Source organism: Orycteropus afer, unplaced genomic scaffold (genome assembly GCF_000298275.1).
Source record: "Orycteropus afer afer isolate SDZICR_OR568_19922 unplaced genomic scaffold, OryAfe1.0 scaffold00359, whole genome shotgun sequence".
In the NCBI taxonomy this organism is placed as follows: domain Eukaryota; kingdom Metazoa; phylum Chordata; class Mammalia; order Tubulidentata; family Orycteropodidae; genus Orycteropus; species Orycteropus afer.
Window position 1 is genome coordinate 2,970,095 of NW_006921946.1, and position 15,187 is coordinate 2,985,281.

At 37.1% G+C, this 15,187-nt stretch overlaps 1 protein-coding gene across 1 annotated transcript in view; it reads right to left on the bottom strand.

Annotated features, from left to right (window-relative positions):
• The window catches only part of KCND2 (potassium voltage-gated channel subfamily D member 2), a 637,468-nt gene that overhangs the window by 571,353 nt on the left and 50,928 nt on the right, over positions 1 to 15,187 (bottom strand). The gene's annotated exons all lie outside the window — the stretch shown is intronic.

The following is a 15,187-nucleotide window of genomic DNA, read 5'->3' on the forward strand; positions in this document are numbered from 1 at the left end:
TTACCATTTGCTCACATGTCTCATAAAGGTGTGATTAATAATAAAATTAATTAACACCAAAATGGAGATTTTAAATTGCTTTTCACATTGGTCTACAATGAAAACTAAAGTAGGTTTCCAAAAGGATTAAAAGTTCTTTCACTTGCCTAGTTACTACTATGTTAAGAAATTTAAGAATGATCAAATAAATAAGGTGATTAATCATAATTATCATCATCCACAAGGAGCCCTGATAGTACAGTGGTTAAGTGCTCAGCTACTAAATGAGAGGTCGGTAGTTTGAACCCAACAGCTGATCTTTGGGAAAAAGATGTGACAGTCTGCTTCCATAAAGATTACTGCTTTGGAAACTCTATGCGGCAATTCTACTCTATCCTATAGGGTTGCTATGAATTGGAATCAACTCTATGGCAATGAGTTTGGTTTTTTGGCTTTATTGTCATAAGCAATTTTTTTCTCCCATTTTCAGCTCCCTTTCCAGTTAATTGTTACTTCACAGATATTCCAAATGTTTTATGAAAGCCTCTCATAGAATCTTACAGAAACTTCACACAATGGGTTAGGTCTCAAATCCTTCACAAGCATGGATTAAACCATTCCATCAGCTTGTGTTATTGTTGTTGTTATGTGCCGTCGAGTCAGACCTGACTCATAGCGACCCTCCTTGGGTTTCCAAGGCAGTATCACTATGGAAGTAGATGCCCCATCTTCCTTCCGAGGAGTGGCTGGTGGTTTTGAACCACCAGCCTTCTGGTCAGCAGCCAAGTGCCTTAGCCACTATGCTACCAGAGCTCCCATTCCATCAGCTTACTTATCTTCTTTCTGCTTTATTTTTCAAACTTCCATATTTATACATCTTAATCTTATATTCCATGTTAACATCTCTCTTCAAAAGATATTCTTAAAATGTTTTTCAAAAAACTCTCAAATTCATAGCCATTGAGTTAATTCTGACTCATAGCAATTCCCACTGGGTTTCTAAGACTGTAAATCTTTACGGAAGCTGACTGCCTCATCTTGATTCCATGGAGTGCTGGTGGCTTTGAACTACTGACCTTTTGGTTATCAGCCAAATGCCTTAACTACTGCACCACCAATGCTCCTTTAAAATGTTTTTACTACTCATTCATTCATACTCTTGTCATTTATAGTCCTGGAAATACATAGCTCACAAAAAGCATATTTGACAAAGCTAAAATGAAAACATAAAACTCCACAACTGTTTGTACTACTTGACAAACAGTATCTGTTTTGTTTTATGTTACTTGACAAATAATATTTGCTTTGTTTTATGTTTTAGTCTTAGTTAATTTTTAGAACTATAGCTCATGTGCACTTTATTCACCCTGGTATATTTCAATTTTCAAAACACACACTTTAGTGACATTTTACATCGACTTTCACTTATTTGACACCAGCTTCTCCAAGTTATTAGTAATCACCTTTGGACTGCATTGATAACAACAGAAAGGAATTGAAGAAGGAAGGAATGGAGGGAAGATGGGAGGGAAGAAGGGAGGGACAAAGGAAGGAAGGAAGAAATGAAGTAAGGGAGAGAAGGAGGAAGGAAGTAAAGAGGGAAGGAGGCAAGGAGAGGGCGAGGAAGAGAGGGAGAGAGAGATGGAGGGAGAAAGGAAGGGAAGGAGGCAGGGAGGGAGGGAGGAGGGAGAAGGGAGGTAGGGAGGTAGGCAGGAAGGCAGGAGGAAAAGAAGAAAAGTTGTTAGACTAGAAGGATTGAATAATGAAGAAGAAAAGGTCCTTGACTCAATTCTCCATCACCATTTCCATCAAAATGGGTAATCACTGAACTGTGTAAACCCAATGTAATTCCTATAAAAAGTGATGTATCTTCACTAGTCACTCTCATGCCTCCTTACAAAATGCAAATACTCAACATGCATTTTTTTTTTTTTAGAAATCTAATATATACTCACCCCCGTGCATCTAAAGAAAGTATAATTCTTCAATCTAACATAGCTTCAGTATTTCTTCTCTTAAATCCATCCTCTTTTCTAAGAAAAATATTTTAAAATTTAACATTGTGTCAATCTCATTCTCCTGATTAAAGCCATTGATATCTTCTTGACTGCTAACCAGAAGGCTTGTGGTTCAAACCCACCAGTCACTCCTCAGAAAGAAGGTTGGGCAATCTACTTCCACAGTGACACCGCCTCAGAAACCCAAGGAGGGGTCACTATGAGTTGGTTCTGACTTGACGGCATATAACAACAACAATAACAACAACAGTGTCTAAACAAACACTTTAAAACCTTGCAATTTCTTAAATTAATTGCTTTCAAGTTGACTCTTGCACATAACAACTCTATAGGACAAAGTAGAACTTCCCCATTAGGTTTCCAAGACTATAATCATTATGGAAGCAGACAACCACTTCTTTCTACCTTGGAACAGCTGGTAGGTTCAAACTACTGACCTCTCAGTTAGCAGCCAAGAGCTTAACCCCTCTACCAAAAAACCAAAAAGCCAAACTCACTGTTGTTGAGTGGAACTTGACTCATAGCGATCACTCCTTGGGTTTCTGAGGCAGTATCTCCATGGAAGTACGTTGCCCAATCTTCCTTCCAAGGAATGGCTGGTGGGTTTGAACTGCCAGCCTTCTGGTTAGTAGTCAAATGCCTTAGTCACCTAAAATTTCTAACTAAGGCATAATCAACCCATCATAATTGAAGTCTACCTTCCCCACTCTACATCATTGTTTTCTATATGTGAAGTTATCTAGCCACAAAAAAGCACTTGCCTTTCCCCAAATACACTTATTACTTAATACCTATGAATCTCTGAACTTGCTCTTCTATATAATTGTAATACTCTCACTTTTTGTGGATATTTTTGTAGCAATTTCTCACTCATATTTTCTCATTAATGTAAATACCTCCTCTTCTGGGCTTCTGTCATGTGCTTGGGACATATTTTATATATGTTAACATCCCCTACATCAATTCTTCCTTGGTCTTCTGTATTCTTTGTCCAGCTTTCATTTGCCTATAAGGTGACTGAAAATACTATGGCTGGGGTCAGATGCACCTTAGTTCTCAGGGTGAAGTTTTGATGGATTTGACTTATGATATTGGCAAAGAACACTGAATATACCATGGAATGCCAGACAAACAAACAAATCTGTGTTGGAAGAAGTGTAGCCAGAATACTTCTTAAAAGTAAGGATGGTGAGACTTTGTCTCATATACTTTGGACGGACATTTTATCAGAAGGAACATCATGTTTGGTAAAGTTTCAGAAGGTCAGTGAAGAAGAGAAAGGTCCTCAGTAAGATGGACTCACACAGTGGCTGCAACAATGGAGTTGAAGATAGCATGACTGTGAGGGTGAAACAGGGACAGGCGGTGTTTCGTTTTGTTGCACATAGGATCACTATGAGTCGGAACTGACTCCTCAATGTAATGCTCTGGATACTCTGGGTGCTTAAATAAATGGTTGTTATGTGAATGATTAACTAGGGACTAAGCTTTTCAAAATTTGGTTTTGTCTTTCTAAGGCTTAGTGATGAATTATGGAGGAGTAAGTGTATTGGCCAAAACTAGAACAGTCAGCAGTAAATGTAAAGGAAAGCATTAAAAAAGAAAGTTATAAAAAATTGAAGGAGGAAAAAAAAAAGTGTTGATCCTGTGGATGTTCCCTGCAGGGTAGGAAAAGAATGGATTAGACGCAGAAGCAAGCACACACAGGTGGACAGAGAGACAGAAGCCATGTGAAAACAACAAGGAAGGAACACTGGGGCTACAGAAGCTGGAGGAAACAAAGATCTTTTCCTAGAGCTGAAATAGAGCAAGACTTCCCTTGTTTGTGCCCTGAATTCAGACTTCTAGCCTCAAAAACTGCGAGAAAATAAATCTTTGTTCTTTAATTCACCTACCTATATTTTTTTCTGTTACAGCAACACTAAATAAGGGAGACAATATGCTATTGATTGAAGAATTTTCTTATCGGCTTTGATTTGGTTCTCAAACTAGGTGTCCGACCAGAGTTGCAAAACACTGTCAACCAAATGAGGACTATTGTCTTCAGAGTAAATAAATACATTGCATAAACATGAGTTGACATTGATGTGATCATTAATTACATTTGAATTACTGAAAAATATGAATTAATTTAGTATATGTTCCAGTCATTATGAACAGCCTTACCCCTGTCCCAAAAGAAAAATCCAAACCTGTTGCTTCCCACTCAATTCCAACTCATAGTGAGCCTATAAGACAGAGTAGAACTGCCCCCACAGTATTTCAAAGGCTGTAGGTGGTGCAATACCTAAGGCATTTGACTACTAACCAGAAGGTTGGCAGTTCAAACCCACAAACCATTCTGCAGAAGGAAGACAGGCCAATAAAGATTTATTGCTTCAGAAACCCAGTGGGGGTTGTTAATGAGTTGGAATTGACCCAATGGGAGTGGGCTTGGTTTTTTGTTTTTTAATGTTTACTGAGAGGTGATCTAGTGGCACTGTGGTTAAGACATTGGGCTGTGAACCAAAAGGTCTGCATTTCAAACCCACTGGTTGCCTCTTGGGAGAAAGATGAGGCAGTTGGCTTCATAAAGATTCATAGCCTTGGAAACCATACCAGGCTTTTATGAATAGGAATTGACTCATTGGTAGTGGGATTTGAATCTTTATTCAAGCAGACTGCTGCATCTTCCTCTCATGGAATGGCTGGTGAATTCGAACTGCCACCTTTCTGTTAGCAGCTGAGTGCTTAATCATTGTACCACCATGGCTCCTATGAATAGTCTTAATCAACAGAAAACTCTACTTGGCGATGCCCAGACCTCTACGACTGCTGCTTGACAAAGCTCCAGCTGTCAAAAGTCTTGGGCGGAAGCCAATTCCACCTTTACTTTCGATTGTATTCTGGTCCGTTATCTTAATTGTTACAATAATCTTTATGGTGATCATGCTCCTTCTGGTTCATCCCAGAGGGTCCAAAACTGATTTTCATGTTTCCCATGAATCAGGCCACCTTCCAGATGACTCTCTGATTTCCAATTCCAAATACCCCGGTTTTCCTAGAAATCCCCATGATGAGCCAGAGCCGGGAAAGGCCCCTGGGAATCCTAAAGACATTGAGAATTCACATTGGTGGAAAGATCTCATGGCTACTCAACCTCCTACAATGCCAACCCCTGCAACACAACATAGAAAAGGGATTACTCCTGATAGGAAGAAACCTTGGCCTAAGTGGCTGCCTCCTACAGTTAAGCCTCCTCCTAATGTAGCTTATAGAATTAATGGTAGACTTTAGTATCCTCCTTGGGGAGAGGAGCCTAAACCTTCCCAACGGCCTGACCTTCCTCTTCCTTATACTGGGGCATACATAGAAGGTAAAAGATGGTGTGGGTAGATGGAAAAAGAGTTCATTTTAACTCTCTCCCTTTCTTAGAGAGATTAAAACGATCAGGGCCTAGATGTAAAACTACTGCACAGAGGTACACTCTAATCAAGCAATGGAACAGTTATTTTAAGAAACTAAAAGGCCATCAGTATATGTTGCTGGACTATGTAGACCTACCTGCACCCCCAGGCTGGTGGTAATTCAGAGAATGGTGCCAACCACAAGGTTGGGTCCCACGTTCTGGCCCCATGTTGTATTCTTCACCCTGACCATTTTTCATGTTTTAGTTAACCTCATTGTCTAACACACTTTACTTATATAATGTTAATGATAGATAAGTTAGATAAGATAAGACGTAAGTTTAGTTTATAAGTTTAATAATAGTTTTATAAGTTTTGGAAAGTTAATAGCCCACAGCCACGAACTGACTCAAGATGTACCCGGAATTGTGGGTTTGTCATTTTGCTTTGTCATTTGTAATCTGCAATATAGTATAAAATGAAGAAGGCCACCTCATTATGTGGGGCACATCTTCATCTTGTGTGAGTGTGTCTCCATCATCTCGCTGACGCCACCTCTCCCTCCAGAGACCCACAGCTGAGGCTGGACCTCGGCATCTACTGGTCTTTCACAGGGAATATATGAAAGTGTTTTACATTATTTCTAGTTGTCATCTAGCCACAATGATGTAATCGAGTTTTATAGTTAATCATTCCTTGATTTTCTTTCCCATGACACTGCTTAGTAATTTACACAGTTTACACTTGACTATCTTTAGGCAACCCAACACCTACTCCAGGCTCTAAGGTTCACTTGCTTTAATTTTGTTTTCCCCAGTAGGTTCTAATTCTAGTACTGACTCTAATTTTGAATGTGTGAATTTGATAAATCACTTGCATTTTCTAGGTCTCAACAATAAAGTAAGAAAATTAGACTAAGATTCTCTTGAAAATTCTTCCCAGCTCTAACATCCCATCACTCTTCCTACATCCCTCACTGCAGCCTTCACACCTTAGAGTACAAGGTGGTAAATACACAGCAGGTGCTTAATGGATGCTTGTTTAATTATTATGGCATAGCTTTTGCTACTTTATACCATCTAGGCTAACTGAAGGAAGATTGCCTATCTTAAAGTTTTTCACAAAACTAATGGTTGGAACATCTCAGGGCTCTCTCCAACTGATTGATTTGAAATCATTGGTTTGGCTTTATACTCTGCCCATAAAACCGCAGGTTTTTACAGCTTTATAGACAATAATGAGTACACTTAATTACACATGCACAGTAGCAATAATCTCTAAAGACAATTTAATTTCTGAAGCCATGTACTGTAATCTCAGCCAAATCATAGTTTCACACAAATCAAAATGGGATGAAGTTGAAGGATGAAAAGCAATTTGTTTCACTTTGCAGTTTCTAAACTTATCTTAACATCTTTGGTAACTTTTAACTCCAAGTCATATTAGAACCAAATATTTTAAATGGGTATTTTTAATTAGAGTGAGATGTTCTTGGTTAAAGATATATAATTCACATAATGCACAGGTAAATGCAGAAAAAATGCACAATGCATACTTGTTTTTGAAAATGTATGTAATTACAGTTAAGCACATTAACTTGCTACATGTAAGGCAGTATAACACGGATATACATTTTGACTGAAATATCTTAAAGGTAAATTAAACACTAAACCATAGAAAACGTACCTAGTTTACAAATAATGTATGTGTTAAAAGACTTGATGTCATTATTTTGATGCTATTTTTTTCTCAGAACAAGGAACTCTGGTGGTGTAGTGCCTAAGGCACTTGACAGCTAACCAGAAGGGTGGTGGTTCAAACCCACCAGTCACTTCGTGGAAGGAACACTGGGCAATCTACTTCTATAAAGATTTATTGCCTCAAAAACTCAAAGGAGGTCAATATGAGTGGAATTGACTGGATGGCAGTCAGTCCCCCCACCCTCAGGATAGTTGTCATTTATCATGAAAACATATTCTAAAGGGTTCCTTCCAGAAGCTTGAAATATATATTTCTGTTCAATAAATCAATGAATATATGTTACTGATAAAAAAAAATCTCCAAGTATTATGTCATAATTTGATTTTGTCATTCTGAATATCAAGCACAATAATTCAGTACAGCAAAAATAAACTGTATTATTTCTTTGCTAAATGAAAAGCTTTACCACCAGTCATTTCTGATGGACTGCATTTAAAGTTTTAGTTCTTCATCACTGTAACCAGACTAAATTGCCAATCTATCAATGTGATTTGAAAATATGCTGATATAAATGCCAGCCTAAAATTTACTATGATGGCTTTGGCTAAAGTTTAATAAATATATTGGGAAGAAAATCTTTACACTAAACTTCACATGGAGAAATAGGAACTTAATACAGGAGGGATGCAGAAAGCGTCAAAAGTCTAGGAGAAATGAATTATTTCAAAATTGAGTTTTGATTTAAAAATCTAAGTTAGAGGTAGTTATGGAAAAACATTAAGGGGAATTGGAAAGGCCTTGTTAAAATAATTGAGCTCACAGAATGTAAATCTGAAAATTGCCTCTGCATCATCTAGCTAGCTAAATAATCCTCAAAGTGGAATCATTTTTCTTTCTCTCAAAGCAAAATTGGAATTTTAATAGGTGCAAAGAAAAGTGGTATAGAAACCAGGAGCACCTGGATTTCAATCTCTTATAAGATACATCAAAGCAGATAAAAAATAACATGGTTTTATCTTTGAGGTTTCTAAAATTGAAGTTAAATGCCAAATTTCAGGGTTTTTTTTTTTTTTAATAAATATGACTTTATCAACGCTCATTATATTTAACTTTTTGAAATAAATAAATATTTCCAACTTGTCCCCCTTTTAACTCCATAACGAATTTTAACATATTCAAACATTTATTTTTTTATACACTAGATTTTTGTTTTGTTTCATGGTGTGAATGTGTGGAATTTTGATGTATCTATAAAAAATCTGCTTTGGCAATGCTGCCCACCGATACAATGACTTTCAATTTTCTTCATCTTGTAATGGCTAAATTTTTGATGCTCTCTACAATTGATAGGACACCAGGTCTACCAACTATTATAACCATGACAGCAATAAGGAAAGAATGACACTAAAAACATCAGCAAGGTTGTGGGATATTTTCTAGGCTTCTCTAGGTTTAAGAAAGCTAATGTAAGCATTCAATTATGTCATAAGAACTAGAAAGAAAACATCAAGAGGAACAAACACAAAATCTTTGATTAGAGAAATGAGAAAAGCTTAAGTAATCAAGAGACCATTAATCATGCACAAGACTGTGAAATATGAACCATCTGTGATGTTTCAGGGAGGGGCCAAAATTCTGGAAAATTCCCAGAAAACCATATTGCTATTGTTGCTTCATGACTATTCCAGGAGATGAGTGTACAAGATTCTGTACTGTATACTTAGTCTGTCCCACATCTCAGGATGAGCTTACTCAAAATGTCTTGGTTACCATATTGAGTGAGTGCCAAACATTATCTTCTGGCTACTACTTTGCCAGGAGGTCCTACTGATGCTGAGATATGTTCTGACCTCAATGCACTCCACTATCTTTGATCTAGTAGTTTAATGCATTCTATAGTTGTTCTTCTTCAGCTCATAAATTACTAACATGGTAGTCCCAAATCTTTTTTTCTCCAGTTCTTATTGAACCCATCTAATTTCCAACATGTTGAGGAAATCTTCAGTAATCCATAGATTTATGTTAAAATCCCAACATTTGCTAATCTCTCATCCCTCCAGAACTCTACATTAACACTTAGAGCCTAGCATAGCCCTGCTAAAGTTCCCATCAGAAGAAAAAAAAAAAAAATCACATTGGTATATACAATTTGTATCCTCAATTCACATAATGCATTTTCTCCAAAGATGAGAGATCCAAAGTTCCTCTACACTATGGTCATTTCTCAGTCATGTATTGCTAGTTGGCAATGAAGGCAGTTCTGTTCAAATAACATATTAATGCCTGGAGTTCTGTCACACTTTCTGCAATCCCATCCAAACCACTTCTTTAAACATCAGAAGTCAAAATTAGATCAGAAGTATAGACATTCTAAAAGGTGCGATGATGTAGCATCAATGGAAAGGTGATTTTTTTCTGTTTCATTTTGAAAAACCATGTTTCTGAAGATTGCAGATGTCCTCAGAACTGTTATTTCTCATAGGTGTTTAATTTTTCCTTTTAGGGAAAAAAGATTACATATCTAGGGATATGTATTAGTATTGTTGTTGTTGTTATGTGCCGTCGAGTCGGCCCTGACACATAGCGACCCCTCCTTGTGTTTCCGAGGCAGTATCACTACGGAAGTAGGATTGCCCAACCTTCCTTCCGAGGAGTGGTTGGTGGGTTTGAACCGCCAGCCGTCTGGTTAGCAGGCAAGTGACTTAGCCACTATGCTACCAGAGCTCCCATGTATTAGTATTACCTCTCTCCATATTCTTTCTTCTTAGATATGTGACTTCTAAATTAATTATTCTGAGAATCTTTTTTGCCCAGTTGCTTGGGAAGGGAACATCATGAAAATCAGCACCACAGAGTTATTTGGTCATTAAAAAAACCAAACCAAACCCACTGTCATTGAGTTGATTCTGACTCATAACAACCCCCATTGGGTTTACAAGGCTGTAAATCTTTGTGGAAGTAGTCTACCTCATCTTCTTTCCATGGAGCAGCTGGTGGGTTTGAACTGCCAACCTTCTGGTTAGCAGCCAAATACCTTGGCCACTATATCCAAGGTTATGAAATAATCTTGTCCGTGACACTACATCTATATTTGGTGAAAATCAAGACTCCAGAAATTGACAGAATACTCATTGATATGTTTCAAAAAACAAATACAACGATGGAAGCACTGACTCATTTATGCTAAGAAATTTGAGAGATAGCTACTTGGCCAATCAACTTGAAGAGATCTGTATCTCAAAAGAAAGGTGATCTAAGAGAATGAGGAAATTACCAACCAATATTATTACTATCACATAGAAGTAAAATTTTGCTAAAAATAATTCGAAACAGTTGTAGCAGTCCATCGATCAACAAGGAACTGCCAGAAGTTTAAGCTGGATTCAGAAGACGTAGAATGGTGAATGTTACTGCTGATGTCAAATGATTTTGGCTAAAAGCAGATAACAGAAAGATGTTTATCTGTGTTTTACTGACTATGCAAAGGCATTTGACTGTGTGGATCATAATAAACTATGGACAACATTGCTAAGAAAGGGAATTCGAGAACACTTAATTGTCCTCCTGAAGAATCAATACGCAGAACAAGAGGCAGTTGCTCAAACAGAACAAGGGGATATTGCACGGTTTAAAGTCAGGAAAGGTGTAGTTCTGGGTTGTACCCTTTCACCATACTTATTCAGTCTGTAAATTGAGCAAATGATCCAAGAAGATGGACAATATGAAGAAGAACATGGTATCAAGACTGGAGGAAGACTCTTTAACAACCTGTGATATGCAGATGACACATCCCTACTTGTTGAAAGGGATGAGACTTGGCACATTTACTGATGAACATCAAAACATCTATAGCCTTCAGTATGGACTGCATCTCAATGTAAAGAAAACAAAAATCCTCACAACTGGACCAATAAAGAACATCACGATAAATGGAGAAAAGATTGAAGCGTCAAGGATTTCATTTTATTCGGACCCATGGAAGCTGTTGTTGTTGTTGTTATGTGCCGTCGAGTCGGACCCGACTCATAGCGACCCCTCCTTGGGTTTCCGAGGCAGTATCACTATGGAAGTAGGATTGCCCAACTTCCTTCCGAGCAATAGACAAGTAATCAAATGACATATTGCATTGGACAAATCTGTTTCAAAAGACATCTTTAAAGTGTTAAAGAGCAAAGATGTCAATTTGAGAACTAAGGTGGAACTGACCAAGCCATTGTCTTTTCAGTAGCCTCACACCCATCTGAAAGCTGGACAATGAATAAGGAAGATCTAGGAAGAACTGACGCATTTGAGTTGTGTGTTGGCAAAGAATATTGAACACACCATGGACTGCCAGAAGAAGGAACAAATCTGTCTTGGAAGTACCGTCAGTGTGCTCCTGAGAAGCGAGAACAGCCAGACTTTGTCTCTCGTACATTGGTCAGGTTATCAGGATGGACCAGTCCCTAGAGAAGGATATCATGCTTGGCAAAGTAGAGGGTCAGTGTAAAAGGGGAAGACCCTCAAGGAGATGGATTGCCACAGTGGCCGCAATAATGGACTCAAGCGTGACAATAATTGCAAGGATGGCACAGGACATAGTGCACATAGTGTCTCCATGAGGTGGATCAGACTCAATGGCACATAACAACAACAGCAACAACTATGCTACATATTGGTGTAAGATATTGGTGGTTCTAAAATGTCACTAAAGAACGACATAAGATCGTTTAGTCTTGGAAATTCACCCAGAATATTTTAGTTTAAAATTGTGGACAATGTAATTATATATGTGAACATTGAGGTGAAAAGGTATTACAGTAAAAATCGTATTTATCATGTAAAATATCCTCAAAATTATGTCTTATTTTTGGATCATCAAGTCTAGAAATACTTTTTTTCAAGAATTACATTCTATAAGTGTAAAATATGAATAATAAATATACAAATGCAATTGGCTGAATAAAAAGCAACAACAACAGCGACAACAAAAAATCTATAGACTACCCAAAAATTTAGTACATGCATTTTCCTTTGATTTAAAGATTTACGGGCTCTAAAAATGTATACCATGATTGGAATTTAGTAATTCACTTATTCCTTAGTTGAGGAAAGTCACTAAATCTTAAAAATCTTAGGTCTTAAAAAAAAAAAAAAAAAAAGGTGTTTAGTAAAAGCCATACAGCACTCTAGGTTTCATCACTTTATTTTCCCTAAATACTCAACAAAGATTTATGTCCCTGAAATTTACAACATGCTGACATAGAGGGCAGATTTCAGTCAAACTTTGAGATTCTGGGGGCTTCAGGAACTATCCCAGATGAGTGACATAACCACCTGTTAAATATTTTATAGGCAGTAAGTGTGTTTTGTCTATCTAAATAATTGATACAAAAATTCGTTGGAGAAGTAAACAATATTAGGTGTCCTTCTGCTAACCAAAGGGTCAGTGATTTGAACCCATCAGTGCAAGGCCTGCCATGTGCTGTAGTAAATATCACACCCTAGGAAACCGTACAGAGGCAGTTCTCCTCTGATTTATAGGGTCACTGTGAGTTGGAACCAACTAGATGGCACACAACAGTTGCTTCAGAGGTTTCCACTTCTCTGTGGAAAATTCAAGTATCATAAGCTTACCTTGTTTCTGGTTTCACCATGTCATCCTGAAAATACCCTGTAATAGTTTAAACTCTTAAAGACCCTGCGAGGCATCTCATACTACACACAACATGGATTTTTCAGCTCAAAGTATGGTATCCGGGAACTCGAAGACTATTCCTGTGAATGCACCAGTTTCCACAGAAAATGCTCACAGGCTCAGACTTAAGCAGTGTAAGAGGTTGTAGTGTTGGGGAATGCTGGAGGCAGTGGAGGCCCAGAAGAAATGCTGAGGAAGGTTCAATTCTCTCCAGCTTGGCTGGATCTTAAATAAATCATAATGATAGATTTTTTTTTTTCTTTCCTTTGCAAAGCAATTTAATTTGGACTAAGCTTTAATCATTTGGTAAATTGATAATTTGCTTCAATATATTATTCTACAATTGTACTTTCCATACCCTCCACAGATCCTGTGTGTGTCTATATATATGTAAAACTTGACAGCATTTCAGCAGTTATAATGTATTCACTAGCTCTAAATTTTCAGCAGAGATAGGAAGGAGCTATAATGATGTAAGACTTCAATATAGCTAATGAGGAAATATAATTTTAATATGCTTGACTTTTTAAAATAAATTTTATTGTTTTTTCAAGTTTAGTGTAATTTCTCAACTTACATTCTGTGTAGAAACTATTACATATTTCAAGTCATAAAACGTTGGCAATTGATTCAATGATTTGCTGCTTTGCATTGTAGATAGGCAACAAACTTGCAATTATTCAGGCATATTTTTGTGCTAGTTATATCACTTCCAGACTTACTGCTTATCCTACTCCTGACACATATTAATGGTATAAACTACCAGTCAAGCTTCTATAAATCTGTTCCCTTACGTATAAAAGGAGATTTATATTTCTTTTCTTATGGTACTGTGAGAAGTATTCAGAAGAGACAACAGAAAATGCTATGAATTACTGAGCACTAATTTGATTATTCTTCATTCCTTCTATTGTCCACAAATATCCATTTTGCTAATAGCATCTTAACCCAAGAGTTAGTCAAAAGAAAATATGTCCATATGATCTTTCCTCATGCTCAGTTGATCTTAAACAATCAAAAGTGTTTTTTTTTTTTTTTAATTTGGAAAATACATATACATATTGTCCATATTACTCATATTCTGATTTTACAAAAAACATTTTAAAAAATAAGGAAGAATTTCATGGAATCTGAATAGGTCTCTTTCCCCTTTGCATTTTGCTTATTTTTCCCTCGTATAGAGTCCTTTTTGAAGTGAGTGCAAGCTCAAACTATGTTGTTTCATATTTATACAGAAAAAAATGAAAGCATCCCTACAGAGCCTTAAAGTGGAGGCCTACATTCCCAGGATTATTTATTATTCGACTTCCTGGACAGGGACGTCTGAACTATTGGCTTATATCTTAGAGCAGAACATCACAGGATTCTAAAAATATTGCATGTTTCCAAAGAAGGACACTGTTCTTTAAATTTACAAAATGAACCCCTGGAGACATCTTGTGCAGAGTTATCTAAGGAACCACAAAGCACTGGCACTCCACTAGCAGAAAAGATAGAGGCAGATCTAGAAGCAGTTTGGAAGCCACCAACAAGGAGGTCATGACATTCAAAGACCCAGCTGCCACCACTCACTTCAAGAAGTCCTACCCTTGCCATCAGGTCTTGTAATTGCTACTGAAAGGAAACAAGAAAAGGGAAGAAAATGCAGTTTAAGTTACATCAACTATGACTTCTATATTTAAACATAGATCTTTAGTAACATCATTTCTTTTCACAAGAAACCATTGACCAAAAATGTGCTCCCTCCCTAAAAGTCTTTATCTTAGTAATAACACAAGCAGTTCATTGTATATTTAATTTCATGTGTACATTTATATGCACATATAACAGGAATACTCTATTGGCTAGGATAATAGGATTGGAAAAAAACCTGGTCTTTGTAGTTTGTTTGTTTAAGATAATTTCCTAGTCAGTAGTAACCAAAGTTAAATTTATATTCCGTACACATCTCTATCAACATATGCTTCATTCCCACTCTTGTGCTGAACCAAATAAAGAAAATTCACAATGACATTTTAAAATAATCACAAAGAAAATTGGAAGTGCAAAATGAAGCAGTGTTTGGCCCCATGGGTTAGTTAATGATGTTTCAAATAGCCTGACAAACTAGTTGTTGTTCGACATCATCAAGTCAACTTTTAACTTGTAGCAACCCCATATGACATAGTAAAACTGACCCAAAGGGTTTTCTAGTTCGTAATCTTTATGGCAAGAGATAAACAGGTCTCTCTCCCACAGAGCCACTGGGTGGCTAGAAGTGCCAAACCTTAGGGTAGCGGAGCACTTTAACTGTGGTGGTAACAGTGCTCCATCTCAACAAGCTACCATAAGTAAATTGACTTTTTCAAATTTTTGCAATGCAGTAACCATCGGAATGTTTTGAATTGTACTGCATCATGTTAGAATTTCTTCTAGACCACATAATG